Below are 14,171 nucleotides of genomic sequence, written 5' to 3' on the forward strand. Positions count from 1 at the left end.
GAGGATATACATGGAATCCCTTCACTGTCAAAGCTCAGAAGACACAGTCAACCAAAAGGCCATAGCCACAACAAGGTCATCTACTCTTCAAGGGTGCAGCGCAAGAATATCATCACCTCTCTGTCTAGAAGACTCCTTCAACACTTTACGAGGCCTCGGAGGACCCCAAGCTTGCTTAGAGGAAAACAACTTCAGAAACTAAAGAAAAATGCGACTGGGGACTGCTCATCGCACTCGACGACCATCAAAAACTCATGAGATAACTCCAGAAACACGGCTGAAACATTTTCTTGAAGAAATAGAGGAAGCCACGATAAACAAAATAACTCTCTCATTTCTACCTCTTCATTATCCAGAATATTTCGTCCATGTGATATTCTGAGCATCCCAGCGTTGCATCCAAAAGAATACAATAAGCTTGTATCAAACCCCGTGGACGTGGAGTCAAGACGATGCAATGAAAGTAAGATACACATGGGACTACCAGCATGGGACGCTTTCACTCCCCTCAACCAGGTTATTTCTGATTTCAACATCATCACTGTCGAAGTTTTACGAGCCACGTGAATTTCTCAACACAAAGCCGTACATGTGCATCGAAGACTCCAAAAGTACGCCACATAGATACATTCACATGTTCGGCCGTGACATTGGATATAACAAAAATATAACTGGGGACTGCTCACTGCATCTCATTCCATACGATTATCCAAGATTCATAAGATGGTTTGAAGGATGTCTCTTGGAACAAAGTCCTTGAAGACTTGATAGCAGCACGTCGGTAACAAAACGTCTCCCAACCCATCTATTTCATCCAATGGCTCCGGAAGATTTTGACCATACAAGCATCCACATCATACTGTCATAGCGATCATAAGGTCCAGGCACTGAACAACCTAAAATCAAGGATGGACCGAAAACGCAACCACATCCATCCGTCCCAAGAATGCAATAGAGTTTGTTAAATTTTGGAATCCACTGGAGAGACACTGCAGACGAAATCCCGGATCCGGACGAGCGACAGAAAAAAGAAGAAGGGCCATTTTCACCTCCTAAACGAGCTCAAAACCTAAATATTCTCGCGAAGGGAGATAGGAAATTCTTTTCCGGTAAGATGGAGGGGAGGATTGTCAAAATTCGAGTTCGTATGAGAATTCCTCAACGATTTTAGTAAGGAGCGCTAAGTAGGGTTTTGGCATCCCAAACCCTGATTTCGACAAAGTTGCCAGACGTTATCACCACCGTTTGGTGGCCGAAGTTCCAGCGCCATCACCATCGTTTGGTATCCGAAGTTCCAAAACCAGTTCCCATCCTTCCACGGAACTGAATCCAGTCGTCATCCTTCCACGGAACTGAAGCCAGTCGACATCATTCCATGGGCCCGCAACATCCCTCCTGAATTCTTCTTGAGTTTCACTGTCGGGCCGTTTTCACCTCCTAAACGAGCTCAAAACCTAAATATTCACGTATATAGAGATAGGAAATTCTTTTCCGGTCAGATGGAGGGGCGGAACGTCAAAATCCGAGTTCGTACGAGAATTCTACAACGATTCTAGTAAGGGGCGCTAATTAGGGTTTCGGCATGCCAAACCCTAATTTAGACAAAGTTGCCAGGCGCCATCACTACCATTTGATAACCGAAGTTCCAGCGTCATCACCATCGTTTGGTAGCCGAAGTTCCGAAAACCAGTTTACACCATTCAGCGGACTGAAGACAGTTTCCACCATTCCGTGGACCGAAGCCAGTTTCCTCCCATTCCAAGCCGACCGACGCCCGCGGCTCCCATTCCAAGCCGACCAACGCGTGCGGCTCCCATTCCAAGCCGACCAACGCGTGCGGCTCCCATTCCAAGCTGACCTACGCCTGCGGCTCCCATTCCAAGCCGACCAACGCCTGCGGCTCCCATTCTAAGCCAACAATCTACATCTCACCACTTTACGGTCTAGCCACCAACACCACAAGTAGAATCTATGCAAGGCCTCCAACACGAGAATCACGAACTCTCCTTACCTCCTGAAAAAGTTTAGCCGGGTCTTCTTGACCATCTTTTCACAACTTGTCATTTCTTTTTTGTCCTCGCCTATCACCATCTTATGCTTACCTCGCAAGAATGCTCTTGTTCCGAGCTAAGCAGGGGACCTAATGTTGATGGTGGTTTTTAGCTTAGGGTTAAAATCGTAAAACCATACACCTGACATGACATCATTTTGACAACTAGCGAATTTATTGAATTAATCAGCATGCCTACGTAAGAATTACCAGGGTACCTTTTTTTATACATGTGTCATGTTCCACGGCAAAACCCTTAGTATTGACTGACATCATCTTCGTACATACCAACCCTAATTCTCACGCCACCGTGCCAATGTCAAACCATTCCAGGCACGTCTCCGCGCCAAGGCATGCCAAACCATGCCAGCCGCACCACCGTGCCAATGACAAACCATGCCAGCCACGTCTCCGCGCCAAGGCATGCCAACCATGCCTGCCACACCACCGTGCCAATGGAAAACCATGCCAGCCACGTCTCCGCGCCAAGGCATGCCAACCATGCCAGCCGCACCACTGTGCCAATGACAAACCATGCCAGCCACGTCTTCGCGCCAAGGCATGCCAACCATGCCAGCCGCACCACCGTGCCAATGGCAAACCATGCCATCCACGTATCCACGCTAAGGCACGACAACCATGCCAGCCGCACCACTGTGCCAATGGAAAACCATGCCAGCCACATCTCCGCGCCAAGACATGCCAACCATGCCAGCCGCACCACTGTGCTAATGGCAAACCATGCCAGCCACATCTCCGCGCCAATGGCATGCCAAACCCTTGGCCCCACCATGCCAAGCCAACCGCACCTTTCCTTGGCCCCAACCATGCTAGCCGCACCATACGCCAATGGCATGCCAAACCCTTGACCCCACCATGCCAAGCCAACCGCACCTTGCCTTGGCCCCACCATGCCAAGCCAACTGCACCTTGCCTTGGCCCCACCATGCCAAGCCGTCCGTGCCAAACCATTGACACCACTATGCCAAGCCGTCTGCGCCATTTGCCTTGGCCCCACCATGCCAGCCTTCCCTATGCGGCTACCAAAACGAAGGCGTGCGACGATCAATGGCCACCCTTCAATCCTAGATGCAAATCCTAGCCGTCCAAGGTCGCCAAAATATGCATGGTAACCTTTGGCCCAAAACCCTAGTTTTGGCCACGCCAAACCGCGCCAAGGCATGCCATGCCACATGTGCCAATGGAATGCCAACCACGTTGTCGTGCCATACCATGCCGTCCTTCCTTATGCGGCTACCAAAACGAAGGCGTGCGACGATCAACGACCACCCTTCAATCCTAGATGCAAATCCTATCCGTCCAAGGTCGCCAAACAATGCATGGTAACCTTTGGCCCAAAACCCTAGTTTTGGCCACGCCAAACCACGCCAAGGCATGCCATGCCACATGTGCCAATATCATGCCAACCACCTTGCCGCGCCATACCATGCCGACCTTCCCTATGCGGCTACCAAAACGAAGGCGTGCGGCGATCAACGACCACCCTTCAATCCTAGATGCAAATCCTAGCCGTCCAAGGTCGTCAAACAACGCATGGTAACCTTTGGCCCAAAAACCTAGTTTTGGCCACGCCAAACCGCGCCAAGGCATGCCATGCCACATGTGCCAATGGCATGCCAACCACCTTGCCGCGCCATACCATGCTGGCCTTCCCCATGCGGCTACCAAAACGAAGTCCTGCAATAATCAACGACCACTCTTTCATCTAAGGTGCAGATCTTAGCCGTCCAAGGTTACCGGCTAATGCATGGCAACATTTGGCCCTAGTTTGGTCGCGCCTAAACAAATCCAAAACCCTAACTTTTGTCCACACCTAAAGTAGGCCTTATTAAATCCATACTGATCATGCTTTCATGTCACTGGCTACCAAGCGAAGGGTTGCAATAATCAACGGCTACCTTTCCTCTTAAGATGCAAAATCTCGACCGTCGAAGGTCACCACCGAGCCGGCAAGTCTCTCAAGCTCAACTTTCCAGACAACAACAGCGTGCTACATGTTTTCCATGAAATCACTCGAGACATAAACGCATGTCACAAACTGGGGGATGCTCATTGGGTATTGGTTTGGCGGTTTACAGCGTGCGGCGTACACTACGCCCGTTATAAGAAAGTGTCATAAGGATGAGGCGGTTAGTAAATACAGGGAGTAATGGTGAAACACTTTATTTTATGGAACATCAATTTCAGGCGTTACCGGTTACCACCTCCTCCCATTTACTCACCCGTTTTCCATTTCTTAATGAGACCAGAGTATGTTTCACTTCGACTTGTATAAATAGGCATTACCTATTTCCACCGAACAACAAGTTCAGGTCAGGAGCATACAACACTCAGAAAATATTTGCTAGATTTCCATCTATTAGCTTCCCACTTTCTGATACAAGTCGTGAAACAACTACTCTTCCAGAATCAACTATTCTGGTCTCAACACTCTCTTCGCTTCCCTCCCCAAAACTAATCCTTCTCCTTCACTTTGTGATCGAAGCAAGTCTGGAACGACCATTTCTTGGTTTACGCCGGATTTGTACAGATTGATCTCTCGAATCTAAAGTACTCCCTTGCAGTACATTGTTTAGGGTTTAAACTCGTTTCTCACCCACACACCCACAATAACTAAAATCAGCAGAAACCGTTTTCACCCTCAAACAGCATGATCAAAAGAATCAAGCAACTAAGAAACCGGCTCAATCTCCAATTAAGCTTGTGTCAGGTGTTGATGGTGGTTTTTAGTGCAGGGTCAAAATTGTAAAACCCTGTATTTAATGCGTTTTCATCCTGCAAAGGAATAAAAGCTATTTAAAAGTGATGAGTGTTCAAACCTCTTTACTTATATATGTATTGAGTAATTCGACATATTTATGAAATTTTATCAGAATGGTGCATCAATCCCAGATATTCTATAAAATTCAACCTATTGCATTAGTTATTAATACATTGATCTGCCTGGTATTTTCCTGTGCTATGTTCTCAGCCGAACCCTCATTATTGACATGACATTATGATGAAGTGTTTACTCTCAGCAGAGTAGTATGAATCTCTCGAAGTGCCAGTATTCAAAATTTGCATGAAAATACCCCACGAGCTACATCACTCTCTGACAAAGAGAATTTCATATCAACGTGCTTTTAAGTCATTTGAATCGCGCTTGAATTCCTTAAAAGAAAATCTAGACTGATTATATCAGTCTCAGAAACAATCGTGGCCACACAACTTGGCCGCATAATTCAACAAACCTAGACCACTCTTGGCAGAACTAGGTAATTACTGCATTGACCGACCAGTCGGACTTTTCTTCAACGCGTCCTAGTGTTGCCGAACGCTATCCCTAAACAGGGTGATCGCGTTATTGAAAGAAGCTCGAATGAGCTAAGCTGTCTAAAACAGTCTCAAAAAATGTCGCGACCGTCCAACTTTGCCAACCTAATTGGACGACTTAGATTTTCATCAGCGGGCCCACTAGTGCCCTAGTCGATTGACTCGCATGCGACAAGCCTATAAAGTGCTCAATCGCTTACCCAAACATGGGTGTTCACGCTGTGTAAGATAACTCGAACGAATTGAGACCGGCAAAAACGGTCTCAAAATGCATTATGTCCGTCCGACTTCGCCGGCCTAGTTGGATGACTTAGATCGTATTTCGAGCAATCGAAGAGATGCCGATGTATTCACCATCGTCCCAAGCTCTCCCTTGGTCGATCGACCTGTCCCCAGCGGGACCAAAGCACATTAAAACGCCGGTCCCAAGAAGGGTGATCACGCAGCCTCTAAAACCCTAAATTGAATAAGCGGCGTTGTACAACTGTCGCTAATCGATCGTATCCGTCCAACTTCGCCGACCTAGTTGGACGGCTTAGAATGTATTTCAAACGATCCAGGAGATGCCAACGCATCTATCATCGAACCAACCCCACACGTGGCCAAACGGCTTTCTCATAGCACGACCAAAACACACCAAATCGCCGGCCCAAAGTAGCGTAAGCACGCTTTTTCCAAAAAACCTAAAATTACTTTGCGGCAACACATTGCTGTCGCAAATCGATCTCGACCACTCATCTTCGCCAGCTGATTTGAGTGGCTTAGATTTAATCTCAAGCGGCCCCGGAGATATCATCGTGATCACTGCGGACCCACCTTTACACGTGATTGACCGGCCTATGCAAACCAGGGCTCAATGCCTCGAAACACGCGCCAAAAGAGGGTTGGGCCACACGACTCCCTAAACCATAAAGTTGCGTCAACGGCAGTATGAAACTGCCGCAAACGATCACGACCATCCAACTTCGCCAGCCTAGTTGGATGGTATAGATCTATTTTTAGAAAACAAGCAAAGCAACATTGTGAAGACCGACCATCCTTCTTCCACATGAGGCGATCGACCAAGTAATGTTGGGGCCTAGACCACCAAACGATCGACCAAATGAGATCGATCACGCTTCCACTTTTAAGACGCTCATTCACGACTTATTCAATCAATCTCAAAAACAATGATGCTTCATACACATCGATTAATTTGAGTTGCTTTACATGCCTCGAATGCATACATATTTTATTTTGGCCTCATAAACAACTTAGTTGTTTCACCTAATAGCACCATGCTATTCTCCGCGGCGGGTCCCACGACTTGACCCACTTATTCGAGACATCAAACATGTCACAAACTGGGGGATGCTTACTGGGGTATTTGTTTGGCGGTTTACAGCGTGCAGCGTGCAACGCGCTCATTACGAGAACGTGTTAGGAAAAGACGGACGGTTAACAATGATGGAGTAGTGGATGAAGGTGTGATCACGCAATGTTCACCACCTATTACACAACTCCATTACTCCACCACTTAACTTTCTCCACTTCCTACGAGATCAGGGTTGCGCTCAAATGACTTGTATAAATAGGTTTTCAACCTATTCAAATAGGGACAAGAGAACACAAGTGTTATCAACACAAGTAGCCAGAAACCATTTTCTGATACACAAGTCATAAACAACCACACCTTCATAATTCAACACTCTGATCTCAAGAACCTTCTCCACTTCCCTCCCTAAGATCAACCCTTCTCCTTCACCTTGTGACCGAATTGAATCTGGAACGACCATTTCTTGGTTTAGGCCAGAGTCTTACAGATTGATTTCTCGAACCTAAAAGCATTCTCGTGCAATGCATTTGTTTAGGGTTTGAACTCGTTTCTCATCAACACACCCCAAATTACCAAAAAACAGCAGAATCAGTTTTCACCCATAAACACCAGGTACTTATGCTTCGAATGAGGAGAATGATGAAGACATTGAATTTTATAATGGTTTTGATGATATGAACATTATGACTACAATTTTTTCCAAGGGTAAACCGTGTAAAATTAGTAACCAAAGTGGAAGATTGAGAGGAGTAGATATTTTTTTTCTTCTATTTTGATGTTATTTTTTGTTATTTTTTTTGCAGCTATTATTTTTCTTAACCCCTTTGGTTTTATCGGGGTGGGGTCTTGAGCCCCTTGTAATTCTTGTAGTTACATTTTTGTGTTTCAATTAATCATTTGACTTAGGGAAAAAAAAGGAATCATGGGTAATTTTTTTGTTTTTGATGCAAAACAAAGATTTTATTGCTTGGATTGGGGATGCAGGATATGCATCTTCCCAGATTACATTGACAATGAAACTTGGTGGTAAAAGTTGTCAAATCTTACAAACTTTAAATTCTGGCATGCTTGGCAAGAAAGTCTGCTGGCTTATTGAATTTTCTCCTAATGAACTTGCACCTCCATGAAGGGTGGTTGCAGAGTTTAGTCCTAATATCTAATAAAATAGAGTGGTTCTCCCATGCTGCTCTATCCAGGTCCTGAGTAGCTGCTTCCACTACGACTTGCGCATCCAATTCAAACTCTACGTACTGTAAGTTGAGATCTTCAGCCCATTCCATAGCTTTTAGCAAGCCCTCATATTCTGCGTGCTCCGCACTCATATATCTGTCTGCATAGACATACTGTGCTTGGTCGAATTTTCCAGCAAAATTGCGAAGTATTAGTCCAATGGCCGAATGATTTTTATCAGTTTTTTTTGAATGCTGCGTCACAGCAAATAGAGTTTTTGGATAGGAATCATGGGTAATTTCTAGCCTAATTTCCCCAAGTAGGAATTATCAATAGGTACTATTATGGTAGTCTTAGTTAGTAGCAGGTCCACCCACTAAAGCCCAGTAACCAGAGGTCCATAATAAAAAGAAAAAGAGGAAATTGGACCAAAATTTTTATCCTCTGGTCCGGTACACGTGCGGGATGTCATAATCCACTTTTAAAAATACCCAAACTACCCATTCCCTGATAATACATATATGTTTCTTAAAAAAAATCACCATTTTTTTCATCTTGTTGCAGAGGCAAATTTTTTTCCGCTCTCCTCCTCTCTTTCTTCATCTTCTCAAATTTTGCTCCTGCTTTTGGATTACGAGCTAGAGTTTTTATGAAGATCTCTTTGAAGATTTACAGGTATGTTATGTAATATCTCTTTCTGCTGTTGTTGTTTTTTTTTCAACTGAGTCTGTGAAGATCAGATTGTTTTGATTACGTTTTCACCTTCTTCTTTCGGTTTTTGTTTGTTTTTTGCATTTATTTTTGTTTTGGTTTGTTTTTTATGAATCTTGATCGTAATTATTTAATTGTTTGGCTAGATTATGATGTTTTTAACATATTTGAAATTTCGATTTGATAATCTTGTTGTTTTCGCTTCTTGATTTTATCAAAATCGTGCTTGTTTGTTGTTTCAGGGGTATTATCCAACATTACATATGTTGAATACTGATACAAATTGCTTTTGATTCTGTTTTGTTCTTAGTTTTATCACTTGTTGTTGTTTGATTCATAAGTACATATCTTCGATACTGAAATAAGACTCTCTCGATTTATGGTCTTCTCCAATATCTCTCGCTTCTACAAAATCAGATGAAAATTTCTTTGTTGCAATGTTTATATTAGGGTTTTCACGATCTAATCGTGGTTGTATTTGATTTCGTCTTTTATCTCCGTGTCTAATTTGTTGATTATTTTACTAGATCTAGATGAATAATCAGATTGTTTGTTCATTTCGTTATTAGATCTTATTATACCAGTTCCATTTTTGTTGGTTTTAGATTTATTTCAGTTTGTTGTTGTGTATGAACCAGCAGTACGTATATCTCTTACTGACAGAAACCTATTCTACTTTTAAGAAGAAGAAGAACAAGATGGTGCATCATTATGATTTACGAGGAGAATATTTGTTTTCTATTTCCAGGTATGCTTTCTAATCATCTTGTTTGATTATTTTTTTCGGTTTTTCTTCTTTTGATTTGTTTTTTTATTGTATTATGATAATCAAATCGATTTGATTGACGCTTTTATGGTTTTTAGGTTTTTTACAGTTGTTTTTCGTGTATGAATTGACAGTACATATATGGCGTACTGATACAAAAATTTTCTAATTTTTTTTATTTGAAGTTTTTCCAATTTTTTTGGTTCGATCCATGAGTATGTATGTATAATACTGATAGGAAACTGAGCTAGTTGATTGTCAACAGTTGTGATTCTTAGTGATCAGAGAATCAGACTAGTTAAACCATGACGCACACCTAATTCCCTTTCCTGCTATGTTTCTTGAAGATTGCAGATTCTGTTGGGGCTTTTCTCATGATGGATATGGCTCACATAAGTGGTCTCGTTGCTGCATCTGTACTTGCCGACCCATTTGAATACTGTGATGTTGTAACAACCACCACTCACAAGGTACACCTAGTCCCATTCATGAAGTCTGCAATACTGCAACTACTGACACCAACACAAGCAGCATTTGTTTTTATTGGTTTAGGTTCAAGGGTCATGTTGTTTACTATGTCTTATGTTTCAATTTGCAGTCATTACGAGGTCCTAGAGGTGGCATGATTTTCTTCAAGAAAGATCCCGTTCTTTGGGTTGATATGGAATCTGCGATTAACAATGCTGTTTTCCCAGGGTTACAGGTAACTAAAACTGTAGCGGTTATTTGTGATTTATCATTGGTTCAACATTATAATATTTTTTAGGTTTGTTACAGTTGTTTTTCGTGTATGAATTGACAGTACATATATTGGGTACTGATACAAAACTCTTCTAATTTTGCTTTATTTGAAGTTTTTCCAATTTTTTTGGTTCGATCCATGAGTATGTATGTATAATACTGATAGGAAACTGAGCTAGTTGATTGTCAACAGTTGTGATTCCTAGTGATCAGAGAATCAGACTAGTTAACCCATTACGCACACCTAATTCCCTTTCCTGCTATGTTTCTTGAAGATTGCAGATTCTGTTGGGGCTTTTCTCATGATGGATATGGCTCACATAAGTGGTCTCGTTGCTGTATCTGTACTTGCCGACCCATTTGAATACTGTGATGTTGTAACAACCACCACTCACAAGGTACACCTAGTCCCATTCATGAAGTCTGCAAGACTGCAACTACTGACACCAACACAAGCAACATTTGTTTTTATTGGTTTAGGTTCAAGGGTCATGTTGTTTACTATTTCTTCTGTTTCAATTTGCAGTCATTACGAGGTCCCAGAGGTGGCATGATTTTCTTCAAGAAAGATCCTGTTCTTTGGGTTGATATGGAATCTGCGATTAACAATGCTGTTTTCCCAGGGTTACAGGTAACTAAAACTGTAGCGGTTATTTGTGATTTATCATTGGTTCAACATTATAACATTTTTTAGGTTTGTTACAGTTGTTTTTCGTGTATGAATTGACAGTACATATATGGCGTACTGATACAAAACTCTTCTAATTTTGTTTTATTTGAAGTTTTTCCAAATTTTTTTGGTTCGATCCATGAGTATGTATGTATACTGATAGGAAGTGCTATTTGCTGTGTTTTTGCTCCTTTTTTAGTCTTACCCTTCAGTACTTATGTGAAATACTGTAATATGTCTTTCGATTCTCTTATTTTTCATAGATCTGTCACCTGTTGTTGTCATACTGTTGATTTGTAGTTCATGAATCTTCAGTACATATGTCGCATACTCATAGGAAGTGCTCCTTGTTATGTTTGATTCAGTACGTATATGAAATACTGAAATAAATGCTCTTTGTTACGTTTGATTCAGTACTGGAATCGGATATGAAGATGATCTGGAGCAATTCAGAACTTATTGCAAGAAATGACATATTTTGAATGATAGGAACATGAGTTGTTGTTGGTTCAGATTTGCAAGCTTGTGAAATCGGTGGTGGTCTTGATGAAATTACAAATTGGTTGTGACGTGTGTTTGAAAGAAGGTGTGCTGCAAATGGATTTGGAGGAACATAGAAGGTTGGGTTGCTACATTGTATGATCCTACAATGTATGTGATGTAATACGTTTTCTAATTTATTTATCATTGATTCTTACAGATTTGTACTCTACCTGGAAGCAGTGCAGCAAATATGTACTCAAATTTGTAAGCATTCAGATATATAATCGGATTTGTAAGCAGTACGACAGATATGTACTCAAATTTGTAAGCAGTGTAGCAAATATGTACTCCAATTTTTAAGCAGTGTACCAGATATGTACTCAAATTTGTAAGCAGTGTAGACACACACGTTTGGTAGTAATGAGCATTATGGACATTTCCATGTTTTAATTAATTTTGGACCTCCGGATAAAAAAAAATTCCGGTTGGACCCTACTATAAATAATTATATGGGCCTAGGACCAAACAAGAAATTTTCCTTTCCCCAACTCGCATTGGGTTGATTTGGTTTGGGAGCGAGCAGTACCCGGATCCGACAAGGTGAATGAAAAAGACCTGAACTGTGGATGGCACTCCTAGTGGGCTTGCAGCTCGATCCAAGTTCAGTTGCCCATATATACAAATATCATTCCCGAAATTTCAATTTCTAGATCTCATTTTTTATCGTTCCCCCAAGTCAAAACCCTAACAGAGAAACGTAATTCTCATTTTCGTTCTTCCGTTAAATCAAAACCTCTTAAAATTAATGAGAAGTAAGTTACTGATGGGTGATGACTCCAAGATTTAGTGCTGGTACTGGTTTTGTATGGGATTCCGGTCAGGGGCGGAGCTACTTGAGGACTAGGGACAAGGGAGGACCTCCCTAGAATCTCAAAATTGCCTATTTAGCCATTGTGTTCTAAGATTTTTATGTATTTGTCCCCCCTTAAATGTTCTAAAATTGCAATAATAGGTCTAAACACTAATAAATTTTACAATTCTTGTTATAATCTGTTTTAAAATGTACTAGTAAGAGCTAGCACTATGGAGGGGTTCATCCCCTCACTATCCCTTGAACGGTAAAAAACTCTTATAACCATCAAATGTTTCCGGTAACTGAATAGGAGTTCATAAAATTAAAGCATTTTACAATTCAGGTGCCATCTTTTATAGAGAGCTGCTTCTGAAGGACGAAATTCCTGATAGATGATGAATCATCAGGAATTTCGTCCCTGCTGGTGTGAAAGAGTTTGAAGAAAATAGAGGCGCAAAGTTCCTAAATAGGGTATTTAATTTGGAAGAAATAAACGATGTGAAGGAGGTATTCCACTGGTAAGTTTTTCTATTAAGCTTGATTCATACTCATTATAAATCATTGTCATTAGTTTATTTTTAGTTTCTTTATGTTCCATATTAATTCAATTAAGACCAAAATCTCATAACTCATTATTAGGTTTCGTAGGAGATTGTGAAGACAATTTTGACGATACATATGTTCAAACTATGAGAATTGGGGCGCACGAATGAACAATTAGTCCCCTCATGGCTGCAGGGCAACCTGTTGAAACACTAGTCAGCAGACTCAGTACTATATGGTGCATCAGTAAAGCTTCACCGTTTCATATCAAGCATAGAGTGCATGATTTTAAAAGAAAACCAGTAAGGCCAAGGACCAGATTTCAGAAGGTTACATAGTAAGTAGCTGGTATAATAATTTGAAAATGTCATGAGTTTTGGCGCATGCTTTATATGTTAATACTTACCAATACTTGTTCTATTAGTTGAGGCACAAATGAGGGAACAAGCTGTGTTAGATGACAATGGTAAGCAACAATCCCCTATTGGTGAAATCTATGTGAATGTATTACCTAGACGTGGACATAAACTTGTTAGAGCTGAAGGAAATGTCACTGACCTGTTCTGGTTCTATGTGAAAGCATTATGAGAATATATGTTGGTGAATAACAGCACTGAGAAGAGACTAGTATATTATATCTATCTTTAGGATCAGATAAGGATAAGGCTACATCTAACTTCTTACAACAACTGCACAGGTACTAGAAACACCAGCACATAGTGGTATTCTGACGCCCATACAATCAAACTTGAAATCCTTATGGTATCACAACACCAGCAAGTGTAAAGATAATAAACCTTTATTGAAATTTTAAGCATTTTGAGATTAGATAGCAGGGGATCTTTCGTGAATCTAATTAATTGACAATATGTGGTGAAGGATAATATTACATCATGTATGCATTTTGTGATTTACTTTTGTTAGACCTTATGGATGATGCAAACTTTAGTATAATTATTTCCTTTATATGAAATAAAAAACAGGGTCTGAGAAGTATATGCAGAAAATATTGTGGGAAACTGAGTGCTCTCTCAGTGGTCTAATGCCTCTAGCCTTCTAAGAAATCTTATTGGTTCTTAGTTCTCAGATTATTTCTGCTTAATGTTGTCATTTATGGATTTAGTGTGTGATTTTCGAGATATTGTATGACCGGGAGCGTGATACTAGTAGAATTCTTGAGTTCAACGAGTTTGAGGTTAACTCTGCCGGTAGTTCTGTTTTTGTGGAGAGCCTAGTATCACTTAGCTCAGAAACTTATGTGGGACATGCAGAGAAAGAAGACTCAGAAGTTGTGGTTGGTCTTGGTAACAACAAATATTTGAAGAACATGACTATTATTTTTTCGAAATATGTGTCTACTTTCTATATTTGTTCTAGGCTGTTGTCATAGTGATTTGTGGGCAAGAATGTATAAAGCACTGAGACTTGAGCTTGGAAATGTGATTATTCAATCCCTTTTCTTTGAGACATAATAACTGAAACTGGCTCTTGCATTTTTTTTTTTTTTTTTTTTTTTTTTTTTTTTTTTTTTTT

At 41.2% G+C, this 14,171-nt stretch overlaps 1 long non-coding RNA gene across 4 annotated transcripts in view; it reads left to right on the top strand.

The window, feature by feature from the left end:
* Nucleotides 1-11,972: 11,972 nt before the first annotated feature.
* The window catches only part of LOC113317133, a 4,350-nt gene continuing 2,151 nt past the window's right edge, over nucleotides 11,973-14,171 (top strand). The window contains exons 1-3 of one of the 4 annotated variants that reach the window (XR_003343267.1): nucleotides 11,973-12,613; nucleotides 12,735-12,975; nucleotides 13,063-13,104. This is a non-coding gene — a long non-coding RNA (uncharacterized LOC113317133). Of the gene's footprint in view, nucleotides 12,614-12,734; nucleotides 13,105-14,171 lie in introns of all 4 variants that reach the window. The other 3 variants (XR_003343266.1, XR_003343265.1, XR_003343268.1) reach the window with 3 other exon arrangements.

The sequence above is a fragment of the Papaver somniferum genome, chromosome 10 (genome assembly GCF_003573695.1).
Source record: "Papaver somniferum cultivar HN1 chromosome 10, ASM357369v1, whole genome shotgun sequence".
In the NCBI taxonomy this organism is placed as follows: domain Eukaryota; kingdom Viridiplantae; phylum Streptophyta; class Magnoliopsida; order Ranunculales; family Papaveraceae; genus Papaver; species Papaver somniferum.